General features: G+C 37.5%; 1 protein-coding gene across 4 annotated transcripts in view; it reads right to left on the reverse strand.

Moving 5' to 3' along the window:
• The window catches only part of LOC126204396 (protein bric-a-brac 1-like), a 224,459-nt gene extending 209,767 nt beyond the window's left edge, over window positions 1-14,692 (reverse strand). For 3 of the 4 annotated variants that reach the window (XM_049938766.1, XM_049938765.1, XM_049938769.1), the window contains exon 1: window positions 14,532-14,692. The gene's annotated coding sequence lies outside the window, so the exon portion shown is untranslated. Of the gene's footprint in view, window positions 1-14,192; window positions 14,279-14,531 lie in introns of those variants that run through there. The other variant, XM_049938768.1, reaches the window with a different exon arrangement.
• Between the last annotated feature and the right edge of the window lie 1,923 nt (window positions 14,693-16,615).

Below are 16,615 nucleotides of genomic sequence, written 5' to 3' on the forward strand. Positions count from 1 at the left end.
AATAGCTTTACAACAAAACAAAAACAAAACAATAAACAAAATAACAGCAGCCTGTTCACATGTGCAGATCTGTGAAATCAAAACCTGTTGCTAGGAAACAGTCAATATTTTGTTGCTTCTTTTGGAATGCCATCCACAAGGTGGTTGAGATGTTGCTGCTCGAGACTGTTTCACACTCTTTGGTAGAGGCCCTCCTGAGGTCATCCAAGGTGCAATGAGTGTTCCAGTAATGACACACAGCAAGTTTCAACCTGGTCCATGCAATGCTCAGTCATGTTCTTGTCAGCAGATACAACTGGCTATTACATTCGGTTGGTTTCTGCCTCCTGGAGGAATGTATTCTTGAGGTGGTCAAGGTGTGCTTGTGCAATATTGTCTTGAATGACAAGTCCATTGCCAAAACATTAATATTGCACAGCCTCATCCCTTCAATAACTATGCAAGGCATTCGAATCTGTACGGCCCAAAACATGATTGACCCAGCTCTCTGCTGAACCTGTAGAACTTCATGTCTGAGATGTGTATTGGTATCTGGCCATCTGCACAAACTTACATGACATTCATCAGGTGTCAGATTAAATCCTGCATTTCTTGGTCAAGACAACTCGATGCCACTGATTCATGTTTAATTACAAACTTTCCCTTGTCCACCATGGAGCTGGGGGATTTTACTGCTGCTCATAGTGGATGCCTGGAGACTAAATTGATAAAATGGAGTGATTCTTCAATTTCTCCAGGCGTAATTTATGACGAAATAAATCTCGGGTGAACAGCCTGGTATGAGTGTGCATAGGACACAATATTTCAGCAATCGACCATATCGCCATCATCAGGTGCGCTGATGTGCTGACCACCAGTGGGCCAGCGCCATGTATATATAGGACAATCCCCTTCCCGCTCCTCCCTCAGGCACTTCCTATGAGTCGATGCGGTCTGCGCCCCATGCACAGTCCAGGTACAGCACCATTCTCCCGCCGTCTGGGCGCTGCGTCCTAGGTCTTCTCATTCAGGAGGGTCTGCCAGAACCGCTCTCGTTATTCTTCCCTCCTCCCCCAAAGAATAATGAGAGCGGTTCTGGCAGACCCTCCTGAATGAGAAGACCTAGGACGCAGCACCCAGACGGTGGGAGAACAGTGCTGTACCTGGACCGTGCACAGGGCGCAGACCGCGTCGACTCATAGGAAGTGCCTGAGGGAGGAGCGGGAAGGGTATTGTCCTATATATACATGGTGCCAACCCACAACCGGTCAGTACATCAGCGCACCTGATTATGGTGACATGGTCAGTTACCGAAATATTGTGTCCTAAGCACACTCATGCCAGGTTGTTCGCCCGAGATTTATTTCGTGATAAAATGGATACGACTGCATACTCTCTGGATTTACACAGCCCTCCCAGTTGCCTCCAAAAAGGCAACATACAGTTCTATTGCTATTACTTTGGAATAACTACATGCCAGTTTGTAGATAGCAGTCGTCAGCTGGTTGTGTTGATTGTGGACAACAATCACAATCAAAAGTTTTGTTTTTCAAGACAGCAGTTGACTGTTTTAACGATGTCACTTTGATGCACACCAATTTGGTTGGCAATTTCCCATGCTGATAAATCTTCTAGCTGTAAAGCTACAACACACACAATCTTAGCTTGAAGTGATAATTTCACACATACTGATCAGACAGTAAAAGTGTACATGAGAGACTGCGATCCACTGTCCCATTCACAATTGCAGACACAGAGTTGTATTTGACTACACACTGAGAATACAGGCTGTCTTAATTCTATTACACAAATGGCTGTATGTAGCAATTTCCCATGGTCAAAAGAGAACTGAGAAAGGGATTTCCTTTTAAAGAAAACAATGCACATCATGAGAACAGTGCACAATTATTTTTGAGAAGGTTGTAATTGAAGTCATTTAGAGAAATTATTGTATTTAATAATTTGCTTTGCTTACTCTGAGATTTATTATTATTATTATTATTATTAAGGTAACACATTTGTGTGGTAACATACTACATATCTGCAAGCCATATACATTAATGAAATTTGTTATATACTGGGATTAAAATAACCCTGTTATTGATGTTTTAGTGAGTCAAGAAGTATAGGCCAGGTGCCAGCCAAGGTTATTTCATTCAAGCTACAGTAATGCCCAATTAAAAGTAAAAGAAAAATACTCTTCAGTACTCTGACTCTGGTTCCAACGTGTACCACATGTGATCACAAATCTTCAATCATCTGTCTTATAACATAAAATTTCAACAGCATAACAAAATAAATTTTCAATTTAAAAGAGACCATTTATTCTGTGTGCCTTGTATTTAACCCCAGAGCAGACACACTTGCGCCAAACTTAAATATGCACGATGCTCATCATCTTGATAACACTTAAGACATTTAGGCCTCTAACTATTCCTTCATTAGTATCCTTACTGTTAGTGCATGCGGTCTAGTAATTCACAGTGCTAATGAATTTGCTTAACAGGACATTTTGTTTAATGTTGTCATTGATGGCACACACAATGTGCTGTGTTGTGACTAATCATATATACATTTTGTTACTTCCTCAAACATAGTGTTTTATTTTAGTTACATTATTCCTCTGATCCATATTCACTAGAATTGCTGCTGTTCCACAAGAAAGCATTACAGTGATGAACTTAAGTGTCTCATGAATGGAGATTCAGATTTTATAAAAGATGTAGCCAGGAATTCGAATGATGATACTGATGACGAAGATGAGGTAATTATTTCTCATAGTGATTATGACAGTGGAAATGAATGAGAATATGAGTCGAATAAAAATGAAGATGCTAACTGCTAAACAGGTTTTACTGGTGATTGCTTTGTAGGAAGAGACAAAGTTACTAAATAAAGGAAAACTGTTATCTCAGACACAAGCAAAGCGAGAAATAAAAATGTGGTAAAAACTTTTGCAGGACCAAATGCTATGTCAGGCTTGTAACACCTGAGATTTCTGGACTCAGTACAATACTTAGCATGGAAATGATTGATCACATTGTAAAATATACAAACAAATACATTCTGCTCAAACCAGAATTTTCTGACTATCAGAGAGAAAGAGATAGTAAAGAAAAGACAAGAAGTGAGCTACTGGTGTCCCTTGGTTTATTTTATCTTTTGAAAATAAAGAAAGCTAACCACACAACTGTACTGGAGCCATGGAATGCAAATGGATCAGGAATCTAAACTGCAAGAACTGTCACGAGATACAATAAATTATAAAACCAGATAAAAGAGAAGGACGTCTGATAAGTTGGCTGTAGTACATTCCATTTAGGCTTGAGTTTGTGACAAATTCCAAGCGTACGCACAAACTCTTGAGTTTTAACCATTGATGAGAAACCTCATGCTTTTAGGGGTTGCTATGGATTTGTACAATATATTCCCAACAAAACTGCCTAACGAGGCATTAACATATTTTCACTCTCCAATGCGAAAACATTTTTCATAAGCTATCTTGAGGTATACTGTGGAAAGCAGCTTGATGTAGTCTCAAATTCAGATTTAGAAAGGGAGTCACACAGAGGAACCCAACGGGAATATAACAATGGACAGTTAATAGATAAGCTGCCCCTTGGCTTTGTCACTATTAAAGAAAAATCTTCCATCTGTTGGGACACTCAGAAAGAATAAGTGAGAAATTCACTTGGCATTCTTGTCTAAAAAAGACCTAGCAGCAGATTTGTCCCTTTTCATATATAAGAAGAATATGAGAGTATTTACGTACATGCCGAACAAGAACAAGGCAGTTCCGACACTGTCAGCTATAGACGATTCCCGTAAGCCAGATTTATGTTACATTACAATGCCATGAATACAGTTGACCAGGTGTAGCATATATTGTGTGGCTCATAACGAGAAGATGGCCTTTAGCAATCTCTTTCGTGCTAATGGGCATTGTGGGCATCAATACCCCAATACTTTTTCACCAAAATGGAGAAAATCAAAGGGTTTCAAAGAAGGATTTTTCTAAAGAACTTGGCTTATAATCTAATGAAACCACATCTAATAGGAAAATCCAAAATTCCAAGACTTCCTAAAGATATTTAGCTGTGCCTCCAAATGTACTGGACAACAATTGAGCAAGTTGAGGAGCCTTGAGGCAATAATATTAACACAAAAATAAAGTGTGATTCACATAAGAGTTTTGTCTGCAGGAAGCATATAATTATTAGGTTACACATGTGAAAAGTGTGAAGTTGCAAATGTAGACTCAAATGACTAGTGATCTGATATTGACCCCTCTCAAGTTACAGAGTGATGAACATATGGTCTGTCAGTAACTTAATATAATATCGTTTTAGTAGGCAGTGAACATCAATATATTTATTTTCAACACTTATAGGGAATCAGAACTGTCATTTTAAACTGTATAATTTAAGATGCTTAGATTTATATCTATGTTTATAATAATAAGTGCCATTAACAGCCATATTAAATATTGAGACCTCCTTTTGCTTTGAAAGGAGTAACAGTTTAGACAGTTTTCTTGATTAGACAAGTGGTACTGGTAAGTTATTGTTATAACTGCAGTGATAAAATACTTTTTGTATTAATTATACAAAAAACTTATTCTGATATTGTTAATATCAGTTTGAGTGGTAGAATAACTGCCCTTTAAAAAAGACTAATTAATATCAATAGTAACACGAGTTTACTTGAGAATTGTTTTGGAACACAAAAATGTATGTCGCACACTCAATGTCATGCAACTACTCCTGCACCGGAAAAGTGATGCAACTACTCCTGCAACGGAAAAGTGAGCGCCTGCTGGAGGATTTACGAAAAATTTTTCATTAAAATTATCTTGTAGCATAGAAGAGGATTACATTGTTAGGTCTTCAATGTGATTCACGTGTAATATGAACTCTGTAACTGCACATAAAACCACCTTGCAACCAATAATCCATATCTTGTGGTTACATGTTAACCTTATCAGTTTTACATATACCTCTATTCCGGCAAGACGTTTCCTCCAATAGACATTTACACAGTATCCTAAAGCAATATAGGATAATATTCAAAATTAATTACAGGGCCTTGCTCCACAAAATTCACATTAATGACAGCTTTCATAAAAGAAGCACATTTCGAACTACTTTTCCACAAAAAAGTTATAATTTGCTTATTGCAGGCCTTTATGGTGGCTGCTTATACTACTCTGTTTAATCTCAGGGGTTGAACAACTTGTGTAGAAAACCGTGGTGCAATTTGGCAGATCCCCTACTTTGCACAAATTCTATAGAAGAATTAATGCTCTTGGAAATTTGCCACCAGATTTTGTGTGTAAACACAGATGTTGTTAGGTCCAATGTTACTGAGTAACTAAAATATGCTACTGGAAAACTTACAGACCCTAAATAATTTATTCTTGACCAACAGAGGCCACATTCACCTCTCACATTTCAACAACAGAATGTAATACTGGTTACCCGTAAACCCAAGACAACTACACGTGTCGAAGGAACTCTCACAAAGTTCAGTTAGGTGTCGAGGTCACCTCTCCACCTTCACCCCCCCCCCCCCCCCCAACCCTTGAGTTACGTCTCTACTTTCTCGAAAACAACAATGGTGAAAATGTGAATATTACAAAAGTTTTGGGACCAAGTTGACATGTTCTGTTGAATCAAACTTACGGCAGCTGGCACAGACTCCAAAACGAGTGCGCACGCACGTACGAGAAACAGTCACTATTGCACAAAACTGTAGGGACAACATACAAGGAAAGATAAGAAAAGGCTTGGGAACATCACTTGACCTACTCAGCCACAGACTCTGGCTGTCCTAGAAGTACTGATCTATACAGGTTGATCAGAAAGTCTGAAATGCTTCCATGGAGTTGCAGGGTAGGTTGTGCTGAGAAATAATTGTTAAGAGAAAAAAAAAAAAAATCTGATACACTGTGCCGTTTCCAAGTTGATTAGAACTCAAGTCAGCCAATCAGGCCATTGTGTGTGCAAATTCACGCAGCCTACCAAACACAATTAATGTCAGTTTTTCTCACTGTGTAGATGACAGTGGACAAGAATGCTCAGTCTTACTACCATCCCATGTCCAATTTTTTGATTTGCTCTCTTGCTCAGTTTCAGAAAACCAAACAAAGAACACATTTGGCAACACCATATCTGGCAGGTCACTTTAATTTGCTCATGCAGCGGCCTGACTGGCTAATTTGAAAGCCAATGAACTCAAATGGTGCAGCTTATTGAATTTTTTCTTAACAATTATTTCTCATCACAAACCAACACTATTACGAGCTTTTAAGACTGTTTCTGACCACCCCGTTTAATGTTTTTAAAATACAACATTTTGTATTTGATAAGGAATGCAATCAGCTCCGTGAAATTTTGCCCAACTGATGAAAAAAGGGATATTTATTTTTAAACCATCTTCATCCTTTGTCACCAATTTAAATTAATTGTTGTCCAAAACATTTAATAAAAGCCACAACAAGCAGGTACAGAGAGTCAAGGATATTACTAACAAAAGGATGGTGAAAACAAAATATCACAATGGCTTCCAACATCATTTACTCAATTTTTTGGATAAATAATATAAGCCAGGTCATTTCTGATTCATTACAATTGTCTGAGGAACTAGGATTTAAGCTTATATGCCAAAAGATGCAAGTATGGTGCAACTGCTAGTCTGGCACACTACTGTATCGTCTTATAAAGGCTCAGCACTTAGCAGACAGTTATCTGCAGACTGTACAAGGTTTACAGTGATCACGCCCAGGACTGCTAAGGGCACAACACATTACATACACTGAAAATTCAGAAAATATTTGACAGTTCCTCTCTTAAATAGGCAGGGGATGAAACCAATGGTTACTCTGCAATTCACACTTAAATATTTGGCAGATCGTGCACAGAACTGCTTTCAGACTATTTCTCTACCATTCCACTCTCAACAAGCTCAAGGAGGAAAAAACCAACACTAATCTTTCCATATGAGCTCCAATTTCACTATCAGAGTGGGGTAATTTCTCTCTATGTGGCTGGGAGTCAACAAAATATTTTGACATTCAGAGGAGAATGTTAGTGATTCCAGTTTCGTGGAAAGATCTTGCTGTACTGAAAAAATGCGTTTTAATTATTACCACTCCAAATCACTTATTAAATCTGTGACACTCTCCCCTATCTAACAATAACAGAAAACTGACTGTCATTCTTTGAACTTTGATGTCCTTTGGGCACTCCTATCTGGTGAGACTCCTGTACCACACAACAATACTGCAGAAGAGAACAGAGGCATAGTGTAGACCCTGTTAGGTTTGTTGCAAGTTCCAAGTGTTCTGCCAATAAAAATCTTCAGTTTGCCTTCCTCGTGATGTTTTCTGTGTTATAGTGCAAATTTAAGTTGTTTTTAATTGTGATCCACTGGTATTTAGTTGAATTGGCAGTCTTTAAGATGGTTTATCACATAACCAAAATTTTAAAGAATGTTTTTAGTACTCATCTATAGGACCTCGCACTTTTTATTGTTGAGGATCAACTGCCACTATTTTTACTATAGAGGTGTCCTATCTATATCATTTTGATCTTATGGTGGCATTACTACGAGGTAAATGACAGTATCAGATACAATCAAGCTACGAGGCCGGCCCAGATTGTCTTCTAAACCATTTATATAGATTAAAAACCACAGAAGGCCAATAATACTTCCTTGGGGAACCCTAGATATAACTTACGTTTCACTAGATGATTTCTCAAAAATTACTATTAACTGCGATCTTTGACACAAAATCACGAACCCAATCGCACAGCTGACAAAATACTCTATAAGCACATAATCTGATCAGAAGCCACATTCGAGGAACAGTGTCAAAAGCGTTCTGAAAATATAGGAATACGGAAGCAACTCCCCATCGATAGCACTCATTACATCATGTGATTGAATAATCATTTGTGTTTCAGAAGAATGATATTTTCTTAATTCATGCAGGTTCTGTATTAATAGATCATTTTCATTGAGGTATTTTATAAATGAGAACACTACTTTCCACCAAACATTTTAGCCTCAGTATAAAGTATTTACTTAACTACCAATTATTTTCTACATTCTTCTCTATTTGGTACAAACTGGACTTCATTTGTGTCAGGCAGCACACATGTTAGAAATTCTAAGTCACTTTTTGTGGTAATGACAGATTCTGAATTAGAGAATGAAGGTGATCACTGGCTAGCAACCATATTATTTCATATCAGAATGCAACAAATTTTGTGTACAAGATATTAGGCAGGCAGTCCAACATCAAAATATTTTAACAATTGTAGTGTACACTGTTCTCATTACTTTAATAAAAATAATGGCAATTCCTGGATGGAGCAATACATAAAACAATGGGACGGCAATCACTCATCTATAGCACACCGATGCATGAAGCGCAGTAACGTAACACAAAGAAGCATTCACACTAGCTTTTGAGCACAGTTCTTTTTCTAGCAACAGTACACCCATTCACACATGCATGAAAGATCTAACAAATCTCTACAAGAATAGAAAAAAAATCACTACTTAATTTCAACAGATTAAAAATAAAAATTTCTCAGCATATGTTAAATATGGATCCTTTGCTGATGCTGGTTACTTTCACCTAGATGCTTGCAACAGTACTGAGAATTGATTAACAGCAGAAAAAAATGTGGTCACTGTAATGTATAAAAGACTATTAACACAATGTTAGCACTTTTGTCACTTTTTTTCAAGTGCAAGTCATCAGTATCTCACACATTTACAAAAATACTCTTGCACATGGATCTCTTCATTTTTAAAAGTTACATTCTTCACTATTTCACTTACATCCGCAGCCAACTAAAATACAGCAATTTTCGGTGCCCTCTATGACTGTCTCTGAATAAATCCCCCCTTTCTTTCCATTATCACTGTCAGAAAATGATTTCTATGTATGAACCTTCACATAATATAATCTCTGCTTACATGCTTTAAAAGAATCAATGCCTTGAAAGTTCTAGTAATCTGAAAAATACCCTCAGCTCATGAATCACAGTGGGTAAGTGAAAGTTTCTCTTCCATTTAACTTACAACCAACATTTCTGGAAACTCCATACTTGTCCATGTGGAGATCCACCATAAAAGTGAGGTCCATTGGAGTTAATTGATAATGTTTATACTTCAACTGAATTTCAGTGGACATCAGTATCTTGTTTACTACTACTACTACTACTACTACTACTACTACTACTACTGCCCCCCTCCCTCCCCCTCAGTCACCACCATAGATTGAGAGCTTTAGCTGCATTGGATAGCGAATGTTTTTCAAGATGACATTAGTAATTTGTGTGCAGATAACATCTGGACAGCAAAACAAGCTCAAACCACGTATCTGTGAAATAAAGTGAAACATGCCATGATATATTGTGTCTGGTACCTGTAAAATACAAATAGATATGTACAGATGGGCAAGTAAAGTGCTGCTACAAATGTCAGATATTGTGAATGTCTTGAGCTTTGAAGATCAGGCCTTCCTCTAAAGACTTTTTTATTATTCCTATTTATCTGGATGAAAGTTATTGTCTCTTCATAACCTAACCTCTCTGCAGCCCCATGTCCTCTTCTGCAAGTATTCTTCTCCTCAGTTTCAATTATGACACTAACAAAATGGTTTAACTTATAAACATTCTATCAGAGATCCTTCTTTTCGATTTCAATTCTCTCTCCCAACCTCACAAATCCCTCTACAAACTTTATTGTATCGTAGAACACTGGTCGTTCTATCAACATCTATCATTATCAACATTGCAAGTAACATCAACAATTGTTTTATAATTTAATGCCTTATTATCTCAAATCCACTAGGAGAAAGCTCCAGATCCACAGCTAAGAGGATCAAATAAAAAACACAATAAATGAAAAGACAATGCCTACTGACAAGTTTGCTGAAGTGGTGCTGCTACAAGTTGACACCACTTTGTGATTTGAGAGAAATCAGATTATTTTCATCAAACACACACTTCATGAGATTGCAGATGTTGGATAATTACTTTTTGACTTCTGGAAACATTGCAACAATTTACAGAACTGCCACTTAAACAGGATACAGCATTTTATATGGTTGGCTGCATCACCACCACTTAATAAATGACACATTCCTGTGGGGAGAAAGAGGAATATTCAATACCAGTCGTCAGCTTTGACCAGTGATGTAGGAAAAATTGCGGGGATAAAGAAGAACATTCGATATGAGTTGTTGGCTTTGACCAGTAATGTAGGAAAAATGCGACAAACGGCTTATACAAAATTGCAACTATAATGTGGTATCGGTGGCAATTTTTTCAAACAGCTTACAGATCAGTGTCACCAAACCCAGGCTCTTGTTAGTTACAGATTTGTTAGCTTCGCCAACTCACAACTAAACTATCACATTCCAACCTAACCTACACCTCGGGAAAAGCTGTAGATCAATCTGTCACCATAACCAAGTTTCTTTGCTTACACAGTAGTTGGCTTTACCAAAAAACAATAAAATTCAATACAGTAGTTTCTATAATTTTGACACTTCGCGAGTCCAACACGTCCAATAATCCGACACAACATGCCGAGATCATGTGATGTGGATGGGTGGAACCCCTTCAATTGAAGAGTTTAGTAAACAATACATAGTCAGTCTCCAATTTTTGATTATTGCATACATTGTGCAACCAAATTAGTGCCCTCTTTTAACTTGCTTTGACAGTGTTAGTGAATGTTTCATATCTTTCATACAATGTGTCTCAAGCAGGTAGTGAAAAAAGTAAACACAAGACATTGACTTTGGTTGACCCAAAATTATTAAAAAATTAAACACAGGAGAAAAAATTAACAATTCAGCTTCATTCTATGGCGTTGGGTGTGCTACCCTTTATGACATTAAAAAGAATCTCAATAAAATTGAGGTGTTTGTGCACAATTTGAACAGCAAAAGCAGTGGCAGGGAAGCAATAAAAACTGGTGAGTACCAGTTGATAATTGAAGAAGCTTTGCACACATGGTTTCTTCATGAATATAGTAAACACACTCAAAATTCAGGAGATCTTATCAAAGAAAAGGGAGATTTTTCTATAAAGAAATTATGAAAAAAGCCTATTTCCATACAAGTACCAGATGGCTTGGTGAGTTTAAAACAAGATTTGGTATATGCTTGCTTACCACAATATGAAAAGAGTTAAGTCTTTGTCCTAGTCAGATTTATAATGCGGGCAAAAGCAAATTGTTCTGGAAACATTTGTCTAACAAAACATCCAGGCACAATGCAGAGGCAAGTGCTCCTAGCAGAAAAATAAAGATACAGTCTTGCTCTAATGCTAGTAGAACGCACAAACTTGAGCTGCTTGTCATAGGAAAATCAAAAACTCCCAGGGCGTTCAAAAATTTAAAACATCTAGCATTCAAATATAAACACCAAAACAGGGCTTGGATGGCATGGGAATTGTTCCGTGAGTGGTTTCACGTGGAGTTCATACAGTCGATCAAAGAGCTCCTCAAGAATCAAAAGGTGTCTCAAAGCGTTGTTGGTACTGGATAACTGCCCCGGACATCCACTATGGATCAGAATATTATCCAAACTGTTAAGGTTTAAAAAAAGCTTGCAGTATAGAGTAATTAGTAAAGTGGAAAGTGTTACTGAATCATGTTGAAGATGATGTTTACAACCTTGCTTGGGATTGGGGAAGTATTTCGACTAAATTGTGGTATGTGTGAGGGTTAAAATATGGCCATATCTTCATTTATTCCTTTATCAAACATGCACAAAAAATGTTTCAAAGAACGTAAACTTATTGAGAACCTATTAACAATGAGAAAATTGTGCAGCTCCAAGAAAAAACTGACAATATCTGTTCAAATGATGCTGCAACACACGTCTGTTACCATGTAAATGACTGGTTATTCAGAAACAAAGATGAAAATTGTCAGCTGATGAGTGATAAGATTATCCAAGTCATGTTAACTACATATGACAATGAAGAACAATGGGAAACTTTTGACATTACAGACCATATGACATAACAATGCTGTGATTGCACTTAACACGCGTCATGTGGTGGAGGAAAATGACATAGAAGCAGCTGATGTTTTACTTTTAAGGAGGCTGCGAGAGAAAGCTATAAAAATCTCCTCAGTCGGGGCGAGGGGGTGACTGATGACTTCATATCACAGAAGAAGCCTATTGATGAAGATGAACATAAAAATGATTAATACATTAAAATTAATGTTTGTCGCAAAAAAAGTATATAAAGCATTGTTAACACATAATCTGAGTTCTACATAGTACTTGTCTTTTTGTTTTGTGAGTCAAATGTTTCAATATAAAAAAACAGCATTTTTCAATGAAAATCCAGTAATCTGACAATTTCTATACTCCAACATATCCCGGATCCTTATGTGTTGGATCCTACTGTAAATGCAGCCCCTAACATTACATCACTGGTCAAATCTGACAACTCCTATCAAATATTCCTCTTGACCCTCTTGTGGACTGTGCAAAAAACTGGACTGATTGTTTTTTTCTGTCTAGCAAGGAGCAAACACACACACACAGTTAGTAACTGATAACTTTTCATTATTTAACATGTTAACCTCTGTTTTTAATTAGAAGCTTCAGCATACAGATGAACGTTTTACCAATTGAATGGGCATATCATTCTATTATGCCAAACAAGTGTTCAATAGAACTACTATGAGTAGAAGTGCTGGTGGTGGTGGTGGTGGTGGTGGTGGTGGTGGCAGCAGCAGCAGTAGTAGTAGTATATACTGTTGTTGTTATTGTGAAGGAAGACAAGTTAGGCCTACATAAGACATGTGTAATCTCTCTCCTATACTACTTGTAATAAAAACGGTTGAGATGGTTATGATGACAGTGTATTATGGTTGTACTACATTGGTAGCTGTTTCAAAATGTGGTTCTGCTGAAATTAGAAACCCAGTACGGCTCACTTCCCTTGAGTGTCAACTCTGTTCTCTGCAAGCCTAAGAACAATTCCTCAAGTTAACAAATCAATAATTTAAATATAACAGCTTTCAATACCCTAAAAGAGCAGCCCCCCCCCCCCCCCCACACACACACACAATTGTAGCATAGCATCAACTTAATTTTTTTTATATCTAATACGAATGCACAAAGCAATTGGTAATGTTTGCATAAAGGGCGCTTGGGAAGATTTTGAAGTTTTAGTACTGAACCAACTTTACACATGGTAACAGCTGCAAAAGTGCAGAAGCATGGGATACTAACAGGGTAGCATATGGATCTACGAAATGAATTTATAAGATTTATGCTATGGAGAAAGCACAGCAAGCAGCATTGTAATAAGCGGAAAGAAAGAAAATTAAGTAAAATATGCGGAGCTTACACCAACTGAAAAGAGCATATCCTAAAATAATCTAATATTCTGAATTTATACTATTTGTGATATTTCCAATGACGGACGCTACGACAGTGGTCATTTCTTTGATCTTTTTTTCGTAATTGATGATAGGATTCGTCTGACCATATGCTTCAGTCATGAACATTTTCACTGACTCCGAAGTTTTTCCCGAACCCTACATTCTTATAAATATGTAACAGATTTTCTCAATCACAGAAAAATATTTATTCTGAAATTACGTCAATTCAAACATATTTCTTTACTACTAACTGCTCTCTCAGCTATGTGCAACAGCGAATGAAGCGTTAGTCACTCAACATGTGCACCGAATGTGCTCTTATTACAAAAACACCGCCGTGCAACCCAATCTCTCACTCTTAGTACAGCTGTTCCGGCAGCGAAATTATTTATTTATTTACAGATAATTGCTTCATACATCAAGAGAGCAGCAACTTTCATCTTTTACCATCGTTACGAAATTGGTGGCGCCTATTATGTTACGATCATGGCTGTTAAAATTAGGAATTTCTGATTTTCACTCATCTTAGTATGTAACGAATAAAGCAATACTGTCCTACACACGCAGCAATTTAAGATATACCCTTGTCTAATTCACTCAACAAAATGCTGCCTGTTAATGCTGCTGCTCTAACACCTTTCTCCAGCTCCAGGGTACCGACGTCCATACAATAGTTAATACTACGAATCCGTAAACAGTTTCAGAAACTTCAAAAATATGACGATCATCTGTTTTACTATGCACTGCAATAGAAATGTTTGAAATTCTGAAATTTTACTGACGGGGCCAAACACTGCTACGAAATATTTCAAACATTTTATTCTTCACTTATAAAATAAGAACAAAATACAGAAAATATAGACACTACAGCACCGGCCAAGAACTCGTGTCTGATTTTGTGCCCCTAGCATGTCGTTCTCGACAAAAGTCTTATATTTCATCAATGATAGAGTCATTTCATGTATTATAACAAATTATGGGTTATGCCGGGAGCTAAGGAATTCTATACTACTTGTCATTTTCATTAACAATAGTCCAAGCATATATTTCCACTCAAAGAAAACTACTACTCAGGACATCAAAAAGTTGAATGCGTCTTTACTTATGTCAGATATACTTACTTGCGAAGATTCTACCAAAGAATTTCACGTACTAACCGCAACTTCAAATACCACACACTAATAACGCTAAAAACTGCAGTTTCTCCTTTTTGGTATTACATAGATCTACAACGATAAACAAGTGACCCATAAAACGGTACGGTGGTGATATCTAGGGATGACATTTGTGAACTTATAGGATATTGCTTCTTATGTTATCCCTGGAGTTTTTCAGTCTTCAGCAGAAGTCGCCGTAAGCCTCAAGTCGATAGATGACTGTCTTTGCGCGCCATCTCTTGTTATAATACACGAACTAAGATGGTAAAGAGTACACGCAACTTCCTAACAGTTGCATATCGTCATGGTCTATCACATCAACACTAAAAATCTCCGAATGACGCCAAGCCACTTTCGATTTCAGACCGCGCCAGACAATTATTTACAGTTGTCTCTTCCCCCACCTTACTGCACGATCAGTAACTCTGCGCATTAACCATTCTCCTACAGCAGAAGGAGATCCAGCAGTTAGAATCTTGAATTTTGTATTGTTTATGGTACAAATCGTACTCTTCCACCATTTTCAAGACAATTTTTTTGGCTGTGCAGTCCTCTAAACAATGATATACGTTGAATATAATTTCAAATACATAAATTGTACACGGTACTTGCGTCATGGTAAGACAATGTTAGAAATGCGACAAACACCATTTCACGCGGTAGTCGACATGGCACGGGAGAAGTATTATAATAATCATGGATAAACAGAATTGGACTATTTTTTGTGCTTCTTAGACTTAAAAAATAAAGGTGCGTTAAAACTCCGCTACGTACAAAATATCCCTTTTGCTCTTTCGCATAATTTTAACAAATTAAGTTCGTGTGAACTTTAAGGAAAAACGAAATTTTAATTTAACACCCTATAGAAGAGGTAAAACAGTCAGCGCTCTGGATGGACAAGTAGGTGGCATATGGAAAAGAAATTGCGGTTTTCTTGTTTGAGAAAATGTTTCGTGTATTTCTCTCAACAAATTTCAGTAATTCACGCAAATCCGGAATCAGCAGTCACGGCACGATTGCGAAGAATTTCGCATGTTCAGCATTGCTTCGCCAAGCCTGGTCACAGGAACCAAAAACGGTATGTTTTTAAACACATCAGGGCCGAAACAAGTTTGACAAAGGGAACCCGGTACTTTAACTACTCTAAGCCCGCATATTTACCGTGCGAATACAATACACGGTGCTACACAAAGCGTACTTTTTGTTTATGCTTCGTTTTTAACACTGTCACTACCATTATTATTATTATTATTTGCTTTATAAATGAAAGCGAAACGCTTATGGTGTAGTTCTCTTTAACTGAACTGCAGTAAGATCATTACGGAAAACTGAGTGAGTGGTCAATTTTATCTTCTACAGGTACGATAGGGGTACGGAGAAGTTATTGGTGCCTCCAACAACATCAGATGCTCGAGTTTTTAAGCAGGTTTTTGAGAGATATTTTGCAGCATGAGATTTTAGCAGCAGAACCGGAAGGAAAAAAAAAATGGACCCTCTGAAATGAAAGTAACGTAAAAATATGATGATGCCCGATTCAAGGCCAGGACACCACATGACCTGAAGGTCACTAACAAACGTTTTACAGGTACCAGCTGCTTCAAGTATTGGGTTCCTGGTGACCAGCGATAATAATACAAAGAATGCGTTAGAGAACTGGTATAAGCAGGACACGAAGTCTAGTTTGCAAACTTACAAATATATAAAGTCTCTCTAATTACATGTTTTTGGTATATTATTCCTTTGTACGACGAGTTGTTACAAATGAATCAGAAGTGTGGACGATGACAGAATCGGATCCGAACAGCCCCTGTGGAGAGGCCACACTAACATTATGGTCCCTGAAAATAGACAACAGCCTCCGCAGTAGTCACAGAAGCAACAGTTTGGATTATTGACTCATCTGGCCTAGTGACACTAGCCACCATAGCAAACGGTCAAAATCAGAGGGGCCTACAGTCGTTTCGTTTCCCGAGAACTTGCCGTTCTGCTGTATGGTTTAAAGATGATGACATATTCTTGAGTAGAATATTCTTGAAATAAAACAGTTC

This window comes from Schistocerca nitens, chromosome 9 (assembly GCF_023898315.1).
Source record: "Schistocerca nitens isolate TAMUIC-IGC-003100 chromosome 9, iqSchNite1.1, whole genome shotgun sequence".
NCBI lineage: Eukaryota > Metazoa > Arthropoda > Insecta > Orthoptera > Acrididae > Schistocerca > Schistocerca nitens.